The sequence below is a fragment of the Callospermophilus lateralis genome, chromosome 16, assembly GCF_048772815.1.
Source record: "Callospermophilus lateralis isolate mCalLat2 chromosome 16, mCalLat2.hap1, whole genome shotgun sequence".
NCBI lineage: Eukaryota > Metazoa > Chordata > Mammalia > Rodentia > Sciuridae > Callospermophilus > Callospermophilus lateralis.
In genome coordinates this window covers 1,101,242-1,125,480 of record NC_135320.1, presented here as the reverse complement: position 1 = coordinate 1,125,480, position 24,239 = coordinate 1,101,242, and positions in this window count along the sequence as shown.

Genomic DNA, 24,239 nt, shown 5'->3' with positions numbered 1-24,239 from the left:
ACAGGGACAAGACATAGTTGAAAGAGCTCATCAAACTATTAAAACGTACTTATTAAAGCAAAAAAGAGGGAATTGGAAGGGGGTATATATCCCCCAAAGATAAACTTAAAAAAACACTTTTTACTCTAAACTTTTTAGATTTCGATTCATCAGGACTTAGTGCTCTGGAAAGGCATATGTATCCAAAAAATGTACATAAGCCTAAAGTACTTTGGAAAGATATTCTAACAGGACAATGGAAAGGTCCTGACACAGTGATTGTCTGGAGTCGGTGGTCTGTTTGTGTTTTTCCACAGGGAGAACAGCAGAGGATTTGTATTCCACAGAGATTAACTAAAACAATTTCTACAGATCAAAAAGAAAATGATTTGACTCAAATCCATAACAGCTGATATCCAGAACTCCAGTTTGGCCATTCTTACATCGGGAACAGTGATTAACCAGGATGCTTTTTTCAATAGCTATTTTATTATTGCATTTTTCCACATTGTAAGGTTGTATTTTTTATTTTTTGTGCTCATACAAGCCTAGGTTAATGTTTTTCTGATCAGTTTTATTTTTTGACTGTGGAGTTTTTAAACATTGCAATGGAGATTTCACCTAGGTAAAGCTACAAGGCCTTTACTATTTTCTTATGTGTTGTATGTTTGTTTGCACGCTTGTGTTTTGTGTTGTATGTCTGTATGTGCGTATGTCCATATTTCTTATATGAGAAGCGCTCATGAAAAATGTATCCAAATTATTATTTTTTTTATCACGTGATTTAAATGGTTAAATTAAATTAGGTAAACAGCTGTTAAGGATTGTTTTTAAAGGTGGTTAACAGATCTGTTTGTTTACTAATTTAAATTAGGTAAAAAGCTGTTAAGGATTGTTTTTAAAGGAGGTTAACAGATCTGTTTGTTTTCTTTCACCTTTCCTTTTCATTATATTTAATAATTCTGTTCAGGATAATGTCTCTTTAGCATCTTTGCCAGAATTCCCATCTCCATCCTAGTGCTGGTGAAGACTAAGATAAAACCAAACTACAGCTTCTATGATAGCTATCACAGTAAACTGTATAAACTGATACATCAATGAATATAACTCAACAAGTAATGCTCAATCAAGGATTCGATTTACTTTGGGAGGAAATGGACATATTGATAGATTCCTCCACTTTGAACTGCTTGCAGAACTTGCCTGGACTATGTAACTATCGTTTGGTGCAACGGATTGTGGTAATGCTGGCATATCTTTGCTGATGGTGTCACCAGTGATGCAATTATAAGTTCCTTGCCAGCGCACCCCATGTTAATTGTGGTAGTCCTGGCATATCTTTGCTGATGGTGTCACCAGTGATGCAATTTTTCCCAAGAGCCGTCAATTGGCTTAGTGTCATGACATTTCTGTCCGCCTCCCTTCTGACAGTGATGGTCTAAAATTTGGGGGCCAATGGCTATGTGCTGGACTGGTAGTCAGTGACGAGTATGATCCAATTGCAGTGGTATCAACCTAAGACAGGAGGTTGACGCCTAAAGGTCAGTTTTCCGATGACGGGTAAGAACCATATGTTGAATTGGACAACCTACCAGGCACGGTCCTTAAGCCACATAAACCTCACTCCCCCACTGGCACCAAGGCCAAACTTGGGGGCCAACAGAGGTAAGACAAAAAACCTCACCTGCCCACAGGTGCATAGACCTATCCACAAGTATGGCTGTATGCTGGACTGGTAGTCAGTGACGGATTTGAACCAATTGCAGTGGTATCAACCTAAGACAGGAGGTTGATGCGTAAAGGTCAGTTTTCCGATGATGGGTAAGAACCATATGTTGAATTGGACAACCTACCAGGCACGGTCCTTAAGCCACATTGCTTATTGTTTAATTAATCAGAAGGGGGGAGATGCTGAGAGCCATTAGTCAAGTAGGTATGACAATTTCCTTGCCAGAGTACCCCATGTTGCTTAGTGGAAGGACTCCTGGAAATAGGCCATTTTGCAGTGACATTGCATCTAAGGTGACCTTGCACAAGGACCAGGGCGGATCAGGGTTTAGGGAGTTCCCGGTTTAGGATAATCCGCGTTTAGTACTTTCCGGTTTAGGACTATCCGAGTTTAGGTTGGTTCCAGGTTTAAGGATATTCATGCTGGGAAAAAGGCGTATCCTGCTGCCTGAGTTCCCCTTGAGTTCTCACGGGATTCAGACAGTATTTTTTGGGAGACAGAAGCCCAGTGGGGGTAGATTTGGGCAGAGAACGTGGATTTCCACAGAACGTGATTGTAGACGACTGGTGTGAGTTCTGGAATAAAGAGTTGCTGTTTGAATCAACAAGCTGTGTGGTGGCTCGTGATTTTGTGCCCAAACAGACTGCGGCAAAAGAGGTTTCCAAGGCAGTGATCTGATTCACTTCCTGAAGGAAGTGACCTCACCTCACTTCTTTGGTGATGGAACTCTCTGAACATGGGATCCAGGAAGACAGGCACCCAGAGCCAGTCCAGTCCCATTCCCAGTGGTCTCACTTGTTTGGATTTACCAAGGACAGAGTCAGTCATTCTTGGTACCTACTGATGTGAGAATGGCCAAAAGCCAGGAAAGCTCTAATGAGGGGCTTTTCCTGAGAAAGCAGGTAGTGGCTCACTGCTGGCTCTCGACAACTTCAAAGAGTTGGCGAAGGAGAAAAGATCTGAGACAGGAAAGTCCATTTTGTTGGAACATAGTATGGCCCACCAGTCAGAGAACACTCCAGATAGTCACAGACCTACTTGGGGGAAGGAGGTGTCTTTGTGGCTGTGGGTGTGTGCTTGTGGTTTTGTCTCATGTTCTGAGAAGAGGTAGAAATGGTGGTTTGTTTGGTTTTCAGGGAACTGTTTCTAGTAAGTCGTTTGACAAGGAGAGTGTTCTATGTCTATGTATCCCACTGTGTCCCTGGTTGTAGACATTAGAAAAGAATATGCATCAATGGATGAGTCCTGTCTAGTAGACAGCTTCCCAGGATTCATACTGCCCAATTTATGAATGGACTGAGGCTTCACTTATCGATGGGCAACACCTGCTATCTTCTTAAGTTCCTGTTTTCTTCCGAGATTAGGGGCACTCTCCAGAATAGGCTCATGGTTTTGTGTTCAAGATATTCATCACCTCCAAGCTGTGTGACATGGCCATGTCCTGGATAGCTGAAGGGAATGGCGAGCATCTCAGAAAACTCTGATATGAGTGTGACCAGGAAAGTATCAATGGAGAAACCCTGCTTTGGGCCTTTTGCTTACCTATTGTTCTGTTGCCCTGAATGTCAGGAAGGTCTTTGCCTCAGGCCACCCCTTTGTGAAACCTGAAGAAAACAGTTTTCAAATGGACTTGAATGGGCATCACCTGTGGCTCTTTGCTTAATTGCTTTAGTAAGGGATGTGTCTGAATCAGTCTCTAGGCCCTCTGTAAGAATGTGGCTTAGATTCTTAGCACCTGAGGGATCAAAAGAAAGATCTCCTGTGTATCCAAAATCAAAATGGCCAAAAAAGCAGTAATTGTGGTTGAAGCCTCTCACCTTCCTCTAAGGATTCTGACACCCATCAAGTGAGAATCAGGATCTTTAGGGTCAGAGGTGCTTGAGTTCTTCAAAGCCCTGCAGAGGCTAGCCCAGAGGTGCTTGAGTTTTCTCACGTCTCCAATTCGCATAAAGAATCTAAACCCCAGAGTCCCTAGGCCTCAAATTTGAGAATCAGTACAGTATTAACAGCAGGCCTATGTGATCACTCAAGGTTCACAGGAAGGGTGTCCAGGCCACCCTGACTTTAGGCAAATGAGGGGCAAGGGAGCTTATTTTGGATACTGTCTTGGGCTGCGCACCTCATGGAAATCATCACCCAGTGCTTATGATGTGTGTATATATGGAAGAAGATGAGGGCCATGTGGAGGTGTTTTGGCTTTAATTGTGGTCATTTGTGTGGCATTTGGAAGAGATGACTGGGTCCACCTTGGATTGAACTCAGGTGTGATTCCCCTTAGAGACTGAGTTCTGGAACTGACCTCAGAGAAGTATTGCCATGAATTGTGTTGGGATTTTAGGAGGCCACGCATGAGAGTCACCCTTGGAAACTGAGATCTAAGCCCAGGCTGACTTTCCACAGAGCACTGGGAATCTCAGCCAGGATATCACAGAATTTTAATCTGAGTGACTTGGCAGCCATTGTTAGAGAAAAAACACACATGGATCTCACATTGTAGACCTCAAAGGGCCTGGCATCATGTGCCCTTTTGGCCCCTTTTGGGAAGAATTCCCTGTGAGAGTTCTCCAGAGCTTTCATTGAAATGATCTTCCTCAAATTTTATGGTTCCTGGATGAATGTGAATCCCACAGTGTCTCCAACTTCATTCTTGAAAAATGGCTAGATAAAAACCATGAAATTTTTGAAATTCCCATGACCAGGTGGCACTGGAGAAACTTTGGATGTCCTGTTGCTGATCATGAGTGTACCAGACAGTGCCTTGTTTCAGTGGGTTTCTTGAAAATGGTGTAGAACAGAGATTCCAGTAAGTTGGAGCCTGCAGAGTAGTGAGCCTATAGCAGTGGTGTGCAGGTGTGTGATAAAACATCTGTGGTGGGGTCATGTGGATCTTACATTGGCTTCAAAATGCTTGTGACTTACATGGTGCAGCCAGCAGACCTTTGTATGTAAAGCCATCTTGTTATATGGAGAGTTTTCAGGGCAATGTTCAGAATCAAGTTGCTATGGTCAAGGAGGGAAGCAATGTGGGATAGAAGCCTGGTTGGTGCATTCTCCTGCAGACCCTGACCCACCACAGGTTGCAGGAGTCCCTCCAGCACTGTGTCCCAGTTGAACTCCTTGTATGTCGGGAAGCAAATAGAAAACCCCTAGTGCAGCAGCAAGAAACACCACAAAAAGTGGAGGATGACCAAATGACTTCACAGTCCACAAAGGGAGACACTTAGCCCCCAGTGGCCATAGTTTACCTACAAAGAGAGAATTCACCACTGCTGTGTCATGTTCATTGGAAAATAAGAAACCATGTCCACCAGGTCAAATAGATGCAGACCCAGCTTTGATTGTCTCACTTAAAAGGAAGCTAAAGCTCCTGACAACAACATATATTTCAAGTGCCCAAACTCAGAGGCAGTTACTAAGAAGTCTTTTGGCCAGCAGAGCTCGATGTTTGTGGAGTGTTTACCCTGTCCCTTACTTTTGGAAACTCATCTACTACCTCCAAGCTTGTGAATTCCTGAACATTTTCTATTCCTGATATGTATTCACAGATTTCTAACTCTTCTCCTCTAATTGTGTCTTACTTGGGGTGAAGGTAATGTTAAGGCATTCTTCTGAATGAGAGTGAGAAGATTTTTGTGTAGCACATATTTGCATACACATTGGATTCATTTTCCTATTTTCTTTTCGAAATACTGAATTCATGACGTGAACACATAACCTACTAGCCTCTGACTACTAATCCTAATATGATGGAGAAAAATAACCAAAACAGAATAGAAACATATGAAGTTCAGAGGAGGCATGCTGTATAGTTGGACTTGACTTTTGCATTATAAACGGTAGGTGTTATAATTCTGGTCAATTTTTAATTGAAATAGTTCTCCATGTTTTTTTTCCTTTATTTTTTATTGTTGGTTCTTCAAAAAATTACATAGTTCTTGACATATCATATTTCACACTTTGATTCATTGGGTTATTAAGTTCCATTTTTCCCCGTATACAGTTTGCAGAATCCCATCGGTTACACATCCACTGTTTTACATATTGCTATACTAGTGTCTGTTGTATTCTGCTGCCTTTCCTATCCTCTACAATCTCCCATTGCCTCCCCTCCAATCTTCACTCTCTACCCCATCTACTGGAATTCCTTTCTTCCCCTTGTTTTTTTTCCCTTTCCCCTCACTTCCTCTTGTATTTAATTTTTTATAACCATGAGGGTCTCCTTCCATTTCCATGCAATTTCACTTCTCTTTCTTTTTCCCTCCCACCTCTCACCCCTGTATAATGTTAATCTTCTTCTCATGCTCCACTTCCCAACTCTGTTCTTACTTACTCTCTTTATATCAAAGAAAACATTTGGCATTTGTTTTTTAGGGTTTGGCTATCTTCACTTAGCATAATCTATTATAATGCCATCCATTTCTCTGCAAATTGTATGATTTTGTCATTTTCTAATGCAGAGTAATACTCCATTGTGTATAAATGCTACCTTTTTTTTATCCATTCATCTTTTGAAGGGCATCGAGTTTGGTTCTACAGTCTTGCTATTGTGAATTGTGCTGCAATAAACATCAATTTATCAGTGTCCCTGTAGCAAGATCTTTTTAGGTCTTTAGAAAATAGACAGAGAAGGGGAACAGCTGGGTCAAATGGTGGTTCCATTCCCAGCTTTCCAAGAAATGTCCATACTGCTTTCCAAATTGTCTGCACCAGTTTGCAGTCCCACCAGCAATGTACAGGTGTACACTTTTCCCCACATCCTTGCCAGCACTTGTTGTCATTTGACATCATAATGGCTGCCAATCTTACTGCAGTGAGATTGTATCTTAGGGTGGGTTTGTTTTGCATTTCTCTGACTCCTAGAGATTGTGAGCATTTTTTCATGTACTTATTCACTGATTGTATGTCCTCCTCTGAGAAGTGTCTGTTCAGGTCCTTGGCCCATTTGTTGATTGGGATATTTGTTTTCATATTGTCTATTTTTTTTAGTTCTTTGTATACTCTGGATATTAGGGCTCTATCTGAAGTGAGAGGAGTAAAGACTTGTTCCCAGGTTGTAGGTTTCCTATTTACCTCTCTATTGTTTCTTTTGCTGAGAAAAAACTTTTAAGTTCCATTTGTTGATTCTAGTTATTAACTCTTGTGCAATGGGTGTAATACTGATAAATTTGGACCCCGAAACCACAGTATGTAGATCTTAGCCAACTTTTTCTTCTATCAGATGCCATGTCTCTGATTTGATATCAAGCTCCTTGATGCATTTCGATATAACTTTTGTGCATGGCGAGAGAAAGGGATTAAGTTTAATTTTGTTGCTTATGGATTTCCAGTTTTCCTAGCACCATTTGTTGAAGATGCTATCCTTCCTCCATTGCATGCTTTTAGCCCCTTTATCAAATATAACATAGTTGTAGTTTTGTGGATTGGTTTCTTTGTCCTATATTCTGTACCATTTGTCCACCCGCCTGTTTTGGTACCAGTACCATGCTTTTTTGGTTACTATTGCTCTGTAGTATTGTTTCTAGTCTGGAATGGCTATACCGCCAGATTCACACTTCCTGCTTAGCATTGTTTTTGCTATTCTGGGTCTTTTATTTTTCCATATGAATTTCATGATTGCTTTCTATTTTTCTACATGAAATGCCATTGGGATTTTGATTGGCATTGCATTAAACCTCTAGAGAACTCTTGGTAATATCTCCATTTTGATGATGTTAGTTCTGCCTATCCATGAACAGTGTATACTTTTCCATATTCTAAGATCTTCAATTTATCTCTTTAGGTTTCTGTAGTTTTCATTGTATCAGTCTTTCACCTCTTTTGTTAGGTTGATTCCAAAGTATTTTATTTTTTTGGAGCATATTGTGTATGGCTTGGTTGTCCTCATTTCCATTTCAGAGGATTTTTCGCTGATATATAGGAATGCCTTTGATTTATGCATGCTGATTTTATATCTTGCCACTTTGGTGAATTCATTTATTAGCTCTAATAGTTTCTTTGTAGAACCTTTTGTGTCTGCTAGGTATAGAATCATGTCATCTGAAAATAGTGATAATTTAAGTTCTACTTTTCCTATTTTTATGCCTTTAATTTCTTTCATCTGTCTAATTGCTCTGGCCAGTGTTTCGAGAACAATGTTGAACAGAAGTGTTGAGAGAGGGCATCCCTGTCTTGTTCCAGATTTTAGAGGGAATGCCTTCAATTTTTCTCCATTCAGAATGATGCTAGCCTGAGTCCTAGCATTGATTGCTTTTACAATATTGAGGTATGTTCCTGTTATCCTTAGTTTTTCTAGAGTTTTGAACATAAAGAGATGCTGTACTTTGTCGAATGCTTTTTCTGCATCTATCGGGATGATCATATGGTTAATATTTTTAAGTCTATTGATGTGGGGAGTAACATTTATTGATTTCTGTATGTTGAACCAGCCTTGCATCCCAGGGATGATTCCTACTTGATCATGGTGCACATTTTTTTTTGAGCTGTCTATGTTCTTTTCAAGTTGAAATACTTTGTTTTCATTGATTGATGTTTTATCTTCTAAGTCTTCTTCTCTGCTGGTAGTATTCTCAATTGAGTTTTCAAGTTGGTTTATTGCTTCCTGCATTTCTTGGATTTCTGGGTTTGTTTATTATTTTATAACCTCATCTCCCTGTATAGTTGATCTTCTGCTTCTTTTATTTGTTTATGTAATTCATTGTCGAAGTGATCTTTCATTGTCTGATTTTGCTCTCTAATGTCTTCCCTGAGACTCCAGATTATCTGAAGCATGTATATCCTGAATTCTTTATCTGACATTCCATCTGCTACAGATATTACATCTTCTAACGTAGACTTTAACTGCATTGCTTGTGGTCCTTTCTTTCCATGTCTTTTCATGCTGTTCGCGTTTCTTTCTGCTTGGTGAAACTGTTGTGTTATTGAATTTTTCCCCTATATATTTATATTGCTCTTGTATAGTTGCAAAGTCTCCCTCGCAGGCACGGGCGGCGGCTCTGCCCCTCCTACATTTGGGGCAATGTGCCTACCACACCAGCAGGACGCTGGGCCTGTTCTGCTGGTCAAAAGCAGGTCCGCCTACCTTGAAGGTGTGAGCGGCAGCTCTGCCCCTCTGCGGGCGCTGGGCCTGTTCTGCCACTGGGTCGCAGATCGGCCTACCTTGCAGGCGGGGGCGGCAGTTCTAACCATCCGTGGGCCACTGAGCCTCATCTGTCTGTCGTTTGCAGGTCCCTCTACTTTGCAGGCGTGGATGGCGGCTCTTCCCCTCCCCCAACTGGGAAGATGTGTCTACCATGCTGGCGGGCCATAGGCCTGATCTGTCAGTGGTCGCAGGTCCACCTACCATGCAGGCACGGGGGGCATCTCTGACCCTCCGCAGATTGCTGGGAATGTTCTGCCTGTGGGTCACAGGTCCGCCTACCTTGCCGGCGGGCGGCGCCTCTGCCCCTCCCGAAACCAAGGCAATGGGTTTTCCAAGTTGGCGGGTCTCTGGACTTGTTCTGCCCATGGGTCGCAGATCCAGCTACCTTGCAGGAGTGATTGGCGGCTCTGCCCCTCCCCCTCTCAATGTGTTTTTAAAGTTAACAAATATGTGAATTCCTGTCTCCCTTTTTCTGTAGCCTATTCAACACATGTATTTTTATATGCACATATAGAATGCTACCTGGTATCACACCTACATTTTTGTGAGGTGGCTGCATCGGCAAATACAAATTATGAGAAGAGATCATTCCTCCTAAATACTGTAGGAACTGAATATTCAACCTATGGGTCAGCTTCCTAGTAGAACAAAATTATACATAAATCCATGTTCTGTAAAATATATATTTTTGCATCTGTGGATTATATACATTTCATGATGAATTTCAAATGGCGCATATATTGCTACATTTTAATGTCTGTGTGTGTGTTTTGTGTATATATATATATATATATATATATATATATATATATAGTCTCCAGAATTTTCAAAATATGAAATATATGTGTCTTAAATACACTTCTAAAATTCATTCATGTTCATGTAAGTGGATTTATATCCAAATTTTCACAAGATTATTCTCAGAAATATTCATCCACCTGAAAAACATATTTGTTTCCTATTACTGAAAACTATCTTCAGTGATTCGTGCATTGAAATCCTAATATTTCTACAGTAACTGACCCAGTTTAACATCAATGCATGTAGATTCCTATGGGACATGATGTGTATTTTGACGGTCATTTTTATTCAACACTGGTACATTACTATTTCTTAAGTTTATGCACATCATAGAACATATATTTCATCCACAATTTCACAAATTTAAAGGCATTTGTATCACTTTCAATCACTTCCTGCTTAAGAACACATGTATTCCTCCAGGTTTCGTCTTTTCATGAGACTTCTTTCCAAACACATAATTTTCGATTTCCATAATCAATTTGAAGCAAAGCTCACACACTCTTCATGACAAACCATAATCCTCATATTGCCATTAGATGTATAATGGGTTGAAATGAATTATTGTATATTAATATAAGATTTCTTATATATTTTCACATTTCAATTCAATCCATTATTTCAAGTTGGAACCAGTTATATTATTTATTCACAGAATGACCTATTCATGCATTTTCTTTGTATTCATGGACACAGGGTACACCTTTTTGTACCCCCAATACAAAATTATACATCTTCAAAATATTGCTCCCAGAAATGGTGGATGAAATACTCATGTCACCTGATCTACATACACATTTAATCACAGAAATATTCTGGACACCAAATGCAAAGCTCACACTTATGATTATACCAAAGCCTAAATAGAAAGTGAACATGGATTACTAAAAACATCCATGTCCAGGTTGCCTAACACTATCAAATGTCAATCCTATTGGTGACTACATATTTGTTTCTTCCTAAGACATTCAGTCTCTAACCGAAACCCTATTGCTAAAGAACTTTTTGTCCAAATCCTATACTCAGAGAGTTTCTTGGGACTGCTGGCTTTTGCAGGTAATGGATTTCTGGGTTCGCATCTCTGGCTGCCCGTTTATACCCACTGATAAAGGGGGATGCCCACTTCAAATGGACCCCTGAGCACCAACAAGCTTTTGATAATGTGAAAAAAAGGCGCTGCTATCTGCTCCGGCCTTAGCACTCCTAGATGTAGTAAAACCCTTCATTCTCTTCATAGAAGAAAAGAAAGGAATAGCACGGGTAATGCTCACTCAGAATTTGTGACCTTGGAAAAGGCCAGTAGCATTCTAATTAAATAAACTGGACCCAGTGGCTAGCGGGTGGCGCCATTGCTTAAGAGCTATAGCAGCAGCAGCCCTTCTAATAAAAGATGCTCATGAATGAACGTTGGGACAGAAGCTCACCAATATAGCCCCCCATGCCCTGCAGAGCATCATCTGTCAGCCTCCAGAGAGGTGGCTATCAAACTCCAGAATTAAACACTACCAGAGCCTCTTGCTTGACAAAGACAAAATAACGCTGGGACCCCCTGCTCCACTCAACCCAGCTACACTGTTGCCAGAAGTATCATCAGGACCCATCGCTCATGAGTGTCAACACATACTGGCAGAGGAAACCAGTATACGACGAGACTTGAAGGATTAGGCACTGCATTGCCCTGAAGTCGTACGGTTTACGGATGGCAGCAGCTTCCTCCAAGATGGTAAGCAGCGGGCTGGAGCAGCAGTAGTTAGCAAAACTAATGTCATCTGGTCCTTTGGTCTCCCAGAAGGGACATCAGTACAAAAAGCAGAACTGATTGCCTTTATGAAAGCATTGGTACTAGCAACAGGCAAAAAGGCCACCATATACACTGATAGCCACTATGCATTTGCCACTGCTCATGTGTACAGGGCTATTTGCCAGCAAAAGGGGGCTATTAACCTCTTCCGGGAAAGAAATAAAGAACAAAGATGAGATCCTCCAACTTCTCTCAGCAGTGCAGGGCCCTAAGGAACTAGCTATAGGGCACTGTCCAGGGAATCAGAAGGGAAATGACCCCGTGGTGGTTGGAAAGAGAAGGACAGATGAGGAAGCTTAATTGGCAGACCTAAACGGAGTGACTCTGTTAACTTTTTTCACACAGGGGGAACAACAATCAGGAGACTTGGCAGCCCCAGAACATTCAGGCAACATATCATCTGAGGAGACAGATACAGAACTCTGGGGCCCTACAGAGCCAAGTTTACAATTTCAAAAAGCCCACCTTTATGTTGAAGACTTACACCAGCTCACCCACTTAGGCTCAAAAAGGTTATAGGCACTCTCAAAGGACCGAAGAAAGGACTTATTATTGACTGACTCACAGAGGAAAGAAATAGCTGAGCAGGTGACTAGAGCTTGTCAAGTCTGCCGATTAGGTAATACTTACACATCCGAGCTTCCTGCAGGGAAGCACTGACGAGGAACCAGACCAGGACAATTCTGGGAAGTGGACTTTACTGAAATTAAGCCAGCAAGGTATGGACTTAAATATCTCCTAGTCTTTGTAGATACTTTTTTCAGGATGGGTCGAAGCCTTCCCCATGAATAAAGAAACGGCTCAGATGGTGGTCAAAAAGATGCTAGAAGACATTTTCCAAAGTTCAGCCTGCCTATGGTAATAGGATCTGACAACAGACCGGCATTCATGCCCCAGGTAAGTCAGGGATTCGCCAGGACCCTGGGGATTAACTGGAAGTTACATTGTGCTTATAGACCCCAGAGCAGAGAACAGGTAGAAAGGATGAATACAACCATCAAAGAGACCTTAACAAAATTAAGCCTGGAGACCGGCATAAAAAAATTGGACTATGCTCCTACCTTATGCACTGTTTCATGCAAGAAATACCCCCTCTGCCTCTTTGTGTAACCTCACCCCTTATGAAATTTTCTGTGGTGTCCCTCCACCAGTAAGGGACCTAACACCAACTCTGAGACTTAATGATTCCTTTCACACCCCCTTGCTTGACAGACTTAAAGCCCTTGAACAAACCCAGCACCCAGCGATACCTGTGGAAACAGTTGGCCATTGCTTATCAGCCTGGAGACAAGGGAACTCCACATGGATATCAAGTGGGAGACTTTGTCTATGTGAGCCGGCATCAGGTGTCATCCCTGGAACCCCGCTGGAAAGGACCATACCAGGTGCTTCTTATAACACCTAGAGTGGTGAAAGTGAATGGGATCACTTCCTGGATACATGCCTCACATCTCAAGCCTGCACCCTATCCAGACTCCGGCTGGAAACTGGAACAGACTGGTAACCCTCTCAAGTTGCATGTCTGTCCTGTGGGAAGGGCTATGTATTCTTCCCCTGACCACCAGCAGTCCTAATCCCCATCAGCCTGCTCAGCAACAATGGCAAGTTATAAATCCTACTGGAAATTATTGTGGTCTATTTCACATACAGCCCTCTTATGGACTTGGTGGCCATCTCTCCACCTGGACATTTGTCAGCTTGCCATAGGCCTCTCTGATGGGATCTCCCTGACATAGAGGACTCCACTTAGATCCCACTCAAACCCAAAACCAGGGCGACATAGACCACCTTACCCCATGAATTATGGATGTCATCTTTCCAAGCTCAGGTGTAAACTAGCCAGTCTTGATTTTTATGTGTGCCCAGCTGATTTCCAAAGTCGCAAACAGGCCCAAACCTGTGGAGGACCCAGTGACTTTTATTGTAGATTTTGGGGTTGTGAACAAACGGGAGCTGCATGGTGGAACTCAAACTCCCCAGACAGTATGATTCAGGTAGGACCAAATGACACCTGGATTGATCCCAAGAAATGTGCCGCTAGCCAAGTGGTGTCAAAAAGTCGCTGTGGAAAGAATAGTCTATGTTACGCCCTCAATATAACTTTCACTTCCAAAGGAAGGGGCTACCTCAGAACAACATGGCCTAAGGGAAATACTTGGGGAATGCGATTCTATATTTATGGTCCTGGTTATGACTTTGGTCTCTGGTTCACCATCCGGCTTAAAAAGAGAGAAAATCCCACAGCAATAGCACTCAATCCCCTCAGGCCAGTAATTAAGCCTCCTAAATCTCACATGCCTAGATCTACCAGAACCCCTCTACCATCTCATACTTTCTGGTTTCTGTCTTTGCCTACTTCACCCGTCCAGAATACAGCTGACTCCCCCCCACCCCCGGGAACTAATTAAAGAAACCTTTATGGAACTGAACTCCACACAGTCAGAATTCCTTGCATTTCAGCCCAGGTATTGGACAGCTCTGTAAATTATTGTGTAATGGTGCAGATACTCCCCAGGGTGCTCTATGATGATGCAGAATCATTTGAAGGTCTACTAGCGGGACAAACAACCTGATTTTGCCGGGAGCCAGTGTCCCTTACTCTAGCCATCCTATTGCGGATAGGAGCTGCTGCAGGAGTGGGTACAGAAACAGCTGCTATGATCTGTGGGTCACAACAAATGGCCCGATTAGAAACAGCAATAGATCAAGACTTGAAGGCGTTAGAGACATCCATCACAGTTTTGCAGGAGTCCTTAACCTCTCTCTCTGAAGTTGTTTTACAGAACAGGCGAGGATTAGACCTCCTCTTCATGAGGGAGGGGAGCCTCTGTGCTTTACTGAGAGAAGAATGTTGTTTTTATGCTGACCATAATGGAGTTGTAAAAGAATCCATGAGTAAATTGAGCAAATGCCTTGAAAAGTGCCAGAGAGAAAGGAAGATTCAACAAGGGTGGTTTGAGTCATGGTTTACCCAGTCCCCCTGGTTAACTGCACTTCCATCAGACTTAGCTGGACCCCTGATCATCTTTACGGTGTTGCTAACTATGGGACCTTGTTTGCTAAACTGCATAATTTTCTTTCTCCAGGTTCAGATTGGCCAGAAAAAAAACTCATGGTAATCAGACAGAAATACGCTCCACTGGCAGAAATAAAATGTGAGAAACCGCAATAATTATGATTCATTACTTTTAAGATTAAAAGTAGTCAGAAAAAGGAGTGGAAAATGAAAGAATAAAAGAAATTGAAATTGAAACTTAAAGAACCAGGTTTTGTAAAGTTTCCAAGCTGCACTTAGAACCTGAAATTCCTGTGGCAGTTAAGACAATTCCAGGAACTGCCCATTAGGTGTGTGTTGAAATCTTCCCTGACCACCTAGTTACAAAACAACCCCTTTCCAGAACCATGCAGCTCAGCATGTATACATCTCAGGGCTTCAACCAATCATTTTAAATGTATACCTTTTCTCAGGGCTAACCAATCACCCGCTGCCCGACCTGTTCCCGCCAATGAATGTGCTAATCATGTTTTTGAGTTGTTCTTTGAAGAACAGGGAAATTGTTGGTCTTACAATACAGAAATTTAGGCGATCTTCCACCTTCTGAGAACCTCAAAGTTCCATGCAGAAATCATCCCTGAAGAAGATGTAGGCACCTATGAAGGACGTGAGAGAGCAAAAGTCAACTTCCATGTCAAACAACCTGGTCAGGATGAAGGGATGTGTCTGAATCAGCCTCTTTCTTCTTAATGTAGATTAAATGGACCAAACCAGGCCTGTGCGGAAAACTGTTCACGGGTGCCTGTGGTTGATATACCATTCTAACTTCTTTAAGAGTCACAGGAAGTAGGGACAGACTCCATCTCATGGGACCCTTGGAAGCAACTGATAGGACAAAGTGTTTGCCAAGGCAGTGACCTCATTCAGTTCCTGAAGGAAGTGACCTACCACACTTCCTTGGTGATGGAACTCTCTGAACTAGGGATCCAGGAACCCAGGCACCCAGAGCAGTCCCAGTCCTAGTCCCAGTGGTCTCAATTGTTTAGATTTATCAAGGACAGAGTCAGTCTTTCATGGTACCTACTTACGTGATGATGGCCAAATGTCAGGAGAGGTCTGAATAGGGGCCATTTCTGAGAAAGCATTCAGTGGCTCAACCATGGCTCCTGACAACTTCAAAGAGTTGTCAAAGAAGACCAGATCTGAGACAGAACAGGCCATTTCGGGGAATATAGTATTTCCCACCAGTCAGAGGACACTGAGGATAGTCACAGACATACTTGGGGGAAAGAGGTGCCGTTGTGGGTGTCCCTGTGAGTTTGTGGTTTAGTCTCATGTTCTGAGAATAAGGCGGTTTGTTTGTTTGCAGTGGAATGTTTCTAGAAATTTGTTTGACAACATGAGTGTTTCTATGTCTGTGTATCCCACTGTATCCATGGTTGTAGACATTTGAAAAGCGAACGCATCAATGGTTGTGTCCAGTCTAGTAGAAAGCTTCCCAGCATTCATCCTGCCCAATTTAAGAATGGAGAGTGGCTTGCCTTATGGATGGGAAACACCTACTATCTTCTTAAGTTCCTCTTTTTTTCCTGAATACTGGCCACTCTCCATAATAGCCTCATGGTTTTGTTTCCAAGATATATACCACCTCCAAGCTCTGTGACATGGTCATGTACTTGATAGCTGAAGGGAATGGGAGCATCTCAGAATACTCAGAATTCTGTGTGACCAGTAAAGTCTCAGTGGAGAAACACTGCTTTGGGCCTTTTGCTTACCTATTGTTCTGATGTCCTGAATGTCAGGAAGGTCTTTGCCTCAGGCCACCCCTTTGTGAAGCCTGAAGAAAACAGTTTTCAAATGGAAATGAATGGGCATCACCTGTGGCTCTTTGCTTAACTGCTTTGGAAAGGGATGTGGCTGAATCAGCCTCTTGGTCCTGTGTGAGGCAGTGGCTTACATTGTCAGCATCTGATGGATCTAAAGAAAGTTTCCAAGTGTGCATTCAAAACCAAAATGGCCAAAAGAGCAGTCATGTGGATGAAGTCTTTCGCCATCCTTTGTAACCTTCCTGACCTCCATCAAGTGAGAATAGGGATCCTTTGGGTCAAATGAGTTCTTCAAAGCCTTGCAGAGGCTAGCCGATAGGTGCTTGGTTTTTCTCATGACACCAATTCTCATAAAGAATCTATACCAGACAGTCAGTAGGCCTCAAATTGGAGAAGTGGAGCAGTTATAGAGCAGGCCTAATTGATCACTCTTTGTTCAGAGGAAGGGTGTCCAGGCCACCCTGACTTTAGGCAAATGAGGTGCAAGTGTGCTTATTTTGCACAGTGTCTTGGGCTACGCCCCTCATGGAAACCTCCAGCCAGAGGTTATGATGAGTGTATATGTGGAAGAAGATGAGGGCCATGTGGGAGTGTTTTGGTTTTAATTGTGGTCAGTTGTGTGGTGGTTGGAAAAGATGCCTGGGTCCACCTGGGCTTGAACTCTGGTGTGATTCCCCTTAGAGACTGAGTAATGGAACTGACCTCAGAGAAGTATTGCCATGAATTGTGTTGGGATTTTAGGTGGCCATCGATGAGAGTCACTCTTGGAAACTGAGATCTAAGAAAAGGGTGGCTTTCCAAAGAGCACTGTAAAACTCAGCCTGGTTATCACATGATTTTATTCTGAAATATTTGGCAGCCATAGTTGAGGGTCAAAACATACATGGACCTCACATTGGAGACCTCAATGGGCCTGGCTTCATGTGTCCTTTTGGCCCCTCTTTGGGAAGCCTTGCCTCTGAGAGTTCACCAGAGCTTTCCTTGAAATGTGCTTCCTCAAAATTTAATGGTTCCTGAATGCATTAAAACCCACAGTTTCTCCAACTTAATCCTTGAAAAATGGCTGGATAAATACCATGAAATTTTTGAAATTCCCATGACCAGGTGGCCCTGGAGAATCTTTGGATGTCCTGTTGCTGATCATGAGTATACCAGAGAATTCCTTGATTTACTGGGTTTCATGAAAATGGTGTAGAATAGAGATACCAGTATGTTGAAGCCTGCTGTGTAGTGTGCCCAGAGCTGTAGTGTGCAGGTGTGTGATAAAACATCTCTGGTCGGGCCATATGCATCTGCCATTGACTTCCAAATGGCTTGTGGCTGACATGGTGCAGACAGAAATCACGTATATGTCTGAAACCTCTCCATAAAAGGCATCTTGTTATATGGAGATGTTTCAGGGCAATGTCCAGAATCAGGTTGCTATGATCAAGGGGGCAAGCTATGTGGGATAGAAGCCTGGTTGGTGCATTCTCCTACAGACCCTGACCCACCACACGTGACAGGAGTCCCTTCAGCACTGTGTCCCAGTTGAAATCCTTGTATTTTGTGAAGCAAACACCAAACTCCCAGTGCAGCAGCAAGAAACACCATGAAAATTGGAGGATGACCAAATGGCTTCACAGTCCACATGCGGAGACACTTGGCTTTCGGTGGCCACAGTTTACCTACAATAGAGAAGTGGGCACTGCTGCCTCATGTTCTTTGGAAAAGAAGAAACAATGTCCTCCAGGTCACATAGATGCAGACCCTGCTTTGATGCTCTCATTAGAATGGAAGCTAAAGCTCCTGTCAACAACATATATGTCAAGTGCCCAACCTCAGAGGCAGTTTCTCAAGTAGTCTTTAGTCTGGCAGAGTTCCATGTTTGTGGAGTGTTTACCTTTTAGACAAGGACGCAAGAAAAGACCACTGACTCCAATTAAAATCAAATTAAAGCAAACTTTTTATTTCCATCGCCCGGGATGCCTCTCCCTCCCCAAACAGCGGGAACAAGAGAGCAACCCCACCTTTTCTACAGCCCGGCTTTATAGCCCAGAATGTTATACAAAAGAGTGGTTACAGATAACAGAACTCTGACAAGCATCACACTAATGATAGATTACAATTTTTTTTCTGGCCCCAACATCAGAATTTATGAGGACCATTAGAGCCTCAGAGACTGTCATCTGGCCAGGGAAGGCCAGTATTTATGAGGTGTCAATAAAGTTTCAGAGAGGGCTGTTATCTGGTCAGAGAGCCAGGCATGGGTGAGTTCAAGGCACGGGCAGGCATTCCAAGCAGGTTCAGAATTTGCTGTAATTTATAGTTAAGCCAAAATTATCTTTACATGGCTTTGTGGCAAGATGGCTCCCAATTTTAATCAAAGATCAGGTTGGGTCTATCATGCCCTCATTTTCTAATATGTCCCTTTCAAACATTTGATAGGGTAGGGGAAGAGCATTGAGGAAAATTTAATCCCTCAGTTAACAGTCTCCCTATTTTTTGAACTCACCCAAAACCGGTCTCCCTGATTTTACCTGACTTAATTAATTACTTATATTGGTAGTCTATTTAATTTTGGCTCTATTGTTGTCAGAAGAGAGGCGTCACTCATTTTGGCTTTTTCTGAGCTAAGAGAGGGTGACGTGATGGGGCACAGCCTGAGAGACATGAGTTGCCTTTTAGAAGTCAGTTCAGTTTGAAGTCTGTTTGGGGAAGTACAGGTTGTAACGTCATCTGGTGACGGGTTCTTCAATGAGAGAAACAAAATACATGAGTACTGAATAAATGTTGCAGCAGCTGGAACATGTCACTGTATAGAAGTTCCCTCACCAGTCTTAAATATTCCCAGTTATCAGGACTGTCAACTTAATATTTAACATTTAGGGTTACAGTTGTCCCTCCCCATAAGATACAGTTTAATAATTTAATATCATCTGATCTTGCAAAATCCTTTTACTAGTATGACCTCTGTGTCTAATAGAGAAACCCTTAATTCTGTTACTCAAGGCTGGATAATTGTACTAGCAAACACCAAAGTTACCTGTGTAGGTTAGGAATATCTGTCGGCCTTAAACTAAAAACTTCTGCCTCTGGCAGCTCCTCTTGATAGTCTCTTTTTATAGTTATCAGGCATTCCTGTCTGAGAACCCTTCTTTGTAGCCTCCAGTCTTATTTATTTTGGGAGGCTAACATAAAGTGTATACCTTAAAATATTATTATTACTATTATTATTTAAAATGCCCAGGAATGGCTGTACTTTGGTTTTAACTGTCTTTGATAAATGTTTAAGATGAAGCATGCAAACTGACTTTTGTTTCTATCTGTTGTGAACAGTCAGCTGATCTTTTACGGGAGTCATTCCTGGGGAAACTTGAGAGCAGCTTCTCAGTTCTGCTAGTGCCATTTTCGCTAGGTGTGTCCAGGTCTTGCTTGACCATGTGGCTTCCCTCGGAAGCATCAGGGATGTTTCCCTTCTCTGATGACTGTCTTCTTCATAGAAAGTGCACTTATTGGCTTTCTGTTCTCCAGTGGTCTTATTAATCTCCTTAATCAGGAGGTTATGTGGCTCAGTGTTGCAAAGCTCTTTAGAGAAGTCCCTTGTTCCTTGGATACAGACTGACTCAGAGGGCAAGAACCAAATATTGGTTTTCTTCGCCCTTTTCATTTAACTTTAATTTTAAATCCTAATCTTAAACACCCAGCAAATAAATTTTAGCAGCCTTATATTAAGAGCACTAGGCTTTAATGTCTATAATTTAAAATTATTTATCTTTTTATGAATTGGGATCTGAATTTTTCTGTCTGTCTTGTAGGTGATGACTTATTATCTTAAATTAACCCATGTTGTGTTCTTAAAGCAACACTTCTGTAAAACACCAACAGGGAATCATTAGATCACTTATAAGGAAATTAAAAAATAAAATTGACAAGAGTAATATATTTAGTTTGTGTAATAGCTACCCTGAATTTTTTGGTTGAGTTATACATTATATCCCCTGTTTGAGATCCTAGTAATCTTGACAGAAAAAAAAAACAACTTTTGAACATAACTTTAAATGAAATAACATCTGACCTACTACTTTTATTCTCACATGTAGTAAGTTGGGACACAGAACCTTATCTTAAGTAAGGCAGGGCTCTTTATAAATCTTAAGTGTTTTAGTTCCAAAAATGATCTTTGTTTTTTAAATATCATTTTATAAAGTTTACATTAATTGTTTGAGGTCACATGAACATTAGCTAACACTATATGATATAACATTTAAAACATGAATTAAAGAAAGGCTGAAAGTTTTAACCTTTACATAGATTAGGCTCTCATTAACATAAAAAATACATTTAAATTGTTCCACAATGTAAAAAGTAACATAAAAGTTTACATATCTTATTGATAACAGGTAAATAAATCCCCAATATATATATATATATATATATATATATATATATATATATATATATATATATATATATTTTTTTTTTTTTTTTTTTTTTACCATACAACTTCAGAGCACCAGCTTGATATAATGCTCTTTAAAATTTTCTACCTTAAAGAATTGTATTCCTGGAAAATATGAGCACATTAATAGCATCACAATTGCACTGATGTTTCTACATTAACCAAGTTTAGCTTTTAAACAAAATGGCTGTACAGTGCTCTAAAATAACAAATCTTATTTAATCAGTAATTTAATTTTTATGGTTGCTTGCTCTAGAAAAATAAAACTTAATAAACACAATGTTATGGGTAAACTTATGTTTTAAGAATTTTTTGTCTCTTTAACACATGACTGATTTTTACAATCTTATACTTACTTTAGAACAAACTTATACAGACCTTAGTATATCAATCAGATATCAAACAAAAGTATGAGTAATCCCATATCAAATTTACTTTACTTATTTATCAAAATATTATACAAAAGAATTGAACAGTGTTGACCATTTTTTTTTGTTGAAGGAAAAGTCCTAGAACCAAGGCATATTAGACCTTTTGTCAACATTAATATTTTATTAGATTTTTGTACACCTAGAAAAACTTGTAAGCTTAAATTTAAAGACATTTATTTTTATCAGTTTATCCAATTTAAAGTGAACCATTTAAATCATGTGAATTAAAAATCTTTGGATCCACTTTTTAAAGTTTGTTTTTGTGAGTGCTCCTTTTTTTAAGAGCGCTCCTTATATATGTTAATTTGTGTATAATATATATGATATACGGACATATGTATATATAGACATACAACACATAACAAAAGGGTGCACACATAATAATAGTAAAGGCCTTGTAGCTTTTTGCAGGTGAAATCTCCATTGCAATGTTTCAAAAACTCCATTGTTTGTGAAAGATAGAACTGATCAGAAAAATATTAACCTAGGTCTGTAGGATCAAAATCATGAGCTCAAAAAGAAAATACAGAATCTAAGGAAAAAAATAAGAGTCCTAGAAAAAATGACTGGGCAGTAATTAGTAAATACCATACAATGTAATTTTTACTCCCCCCCCCCTTAGGCCTCTGATCAGTCTCCTACTGAGCTTGCAGGCTTCTTTCATTTGCATTTCAACATTAGTCCTGGCTGAGGTCTAAAAGGAGCAGGGAAAAACTGATGTTCTGAGCAGACACCTCAGGCCTAAGGCATTTTAACCATAATTTTCAGGTTTGGATGTTGAAAATTATGATACAATTTTAAGATACAATTCACAAATTTTTATATCTTTACATCTTGTTTTGTCAACAGATACCATACTATGATTTACTACCCTTGTCTAAATTAATGCACTTATACACACTGTGACATTTTCCCAGTCTACCCAATTCAAAACTGGTGAAAAATAAGACCGAATGTTTGGGAAGTTACTTGCCAACTTGGAAGTAGAGTTCTTTAGTATTCCATCCTAAGTATTTAAGTTCTCTGGCATGAATTATCTGAAATCATAAACTAAACAATTATCTAAACCCAACTTTTAACTGCAAGATTTTGCAATGCTTCAAAAACCCATTCAGATACCAGATTGTTACAATAAAACGTCATCATTTAGACACACATTGAGCTAAGATCATTCCCGAAAAACAATTTATAATATCAACACATTATTGCACATGTCTTAAAGGGCCAGAAACAAAGACACAAGAAAGATAGAAAGGAGTTCCAGACTATGGCTGACAGACAGAAGCCTTTAAAACAGAGCAGATAAGGGAAAAATCTCCTACACCTGTAGCACGATAGATGTCTCCACAAGGGGATCAGATGTTTTCACAGAGGGGCAACCTGAAATGTAATATCAAGGATCTCCATGGTGACTTTACTGCATTTAGTGTCCCCTTTTTCTTTTTCTCTTTTTTTTAATAAGACAGAGGTGGCATAATCCTTACAGTGCAGGGAAGGAAGGAGGGAATTCCCTGAAGTAACAGGGCTTTGGCAACTGCTGGGAGTCCCTCAGTCCCTCCTTTTACTTACAGGATTACCTCCTCTGGTTCGGTTCCACCCCAGGCACTCTCTGTCTCCTTACATTTCAGTAGTCAGCTCTCAAAAAGTCCCGGGGTCGGGGGGAGGGTATCAAAATTTGTAAGTTAAATTTTGGTTCCTGACATTGAAGCCAATCAATACCAATTTAATAATGAGGACAGCATTTGAGAAAAAGAAAAAGGGAGGTTTACTGCTTTGCTTACAAAGGAGAAACACAGGGGACTCTGCCCAAAGGTTGTGACTCTCTTGATCTGGAGGGACAAGAGGTTTTAAAGGAGTTTCACTTTTTAACCTAAGAGATACTCAGTTCTTAGGTCACCAGCAGGCATTGCCCTCTGTAGTGGGTGTGCTTCAGGCAGCCAGCTAGGGGCTTCTCTCATCCTGCTTAACAAAGGGGGGGTAAAGTTCATCACAGTTTCTTAAAACTCAGTCCAAAGGGGTGTCAGGCTTACTTGCTTTATTACCCATTTTCACGTCCAATATCCTTAAGTTCTTACCACAGAAATCACACAACAAAACGCACAAAAACAAACAAACCAAAAACATACAGAACACAGAAAAAAACACAAAGAAACAGAAAAACAGCGAAGAAACAGAAAAAAAGAGGAGCAATGCAACGTCTTGCTAAAGCTCCGGGGAAGGAGCTCCTGTGTGCCCGTTGGCACCTCTGTACCTTTTCAGAGGAATTTCCTACAGATCAGAACAGAACAGAGGACAGAATGATTCTTATTACTGTCCCGGACAGGAGTATATGTGACCCTTCCCAGGCCACCTCTCTGTCATCAAAAGAGATCTCCCTTAACCAGATATCAGTTGTTATAAAGGCGCCACTTACCTATGGAGGCCTCCTTCACCAGGTGCTTGCTAATAGTTTTAGTGCGATGGTTCACTGCAGTGCTCCCCGGACTGAAGGCTCACTCCAAGGCCTTGGAACTTGGCTCTCCAGCCCGGAGCCCTGGAGGAAAGGCCAGCTTCAGAATTTTCAGCAGTCTGGTCTTGTGATTTGGTCGGGTCATCTCACTGGGGAACTCCAAAATGTTAGACCAGGACTCGAGAAAAGACCACTGAGTCCAATTAAAATCAAATTAAGGCAAGCTTATTATTTCAACCGGTTGGGCTGCCTCTTCCTCTTAAAACAGCGGGAACAAGTCAGCATCCCCACCTTTCCTACAGCCCAGCTTTATAGCCCAGAAAGTTACCCAAAAGGGGAGTTAGAGAAAACAGAACTTTGACAAGCATCACAGTAATTGTAGTATACATTTTTTTTTGCTGGTCCCAGCATCAGAAATTATGAGGACCATTAGAGCCTCAGAGAGGGTCGTTGTCTGGCCAGGGAAGGCCAATATTTATGAGGTGTCACTAAAGTTTCAGAGAGGGGTGCAATCTGGTCGGAAAGCCAGACATGGGTGAGTTCAAGGCATAGGCAGGAATTCCAAGTAGGTTCAGAATTTGCAGTTATTTATAGTAAAGAAAAAATTATTTTTTCATGGCTTTGTGGCAAGATGACTCCCAATTTTAAT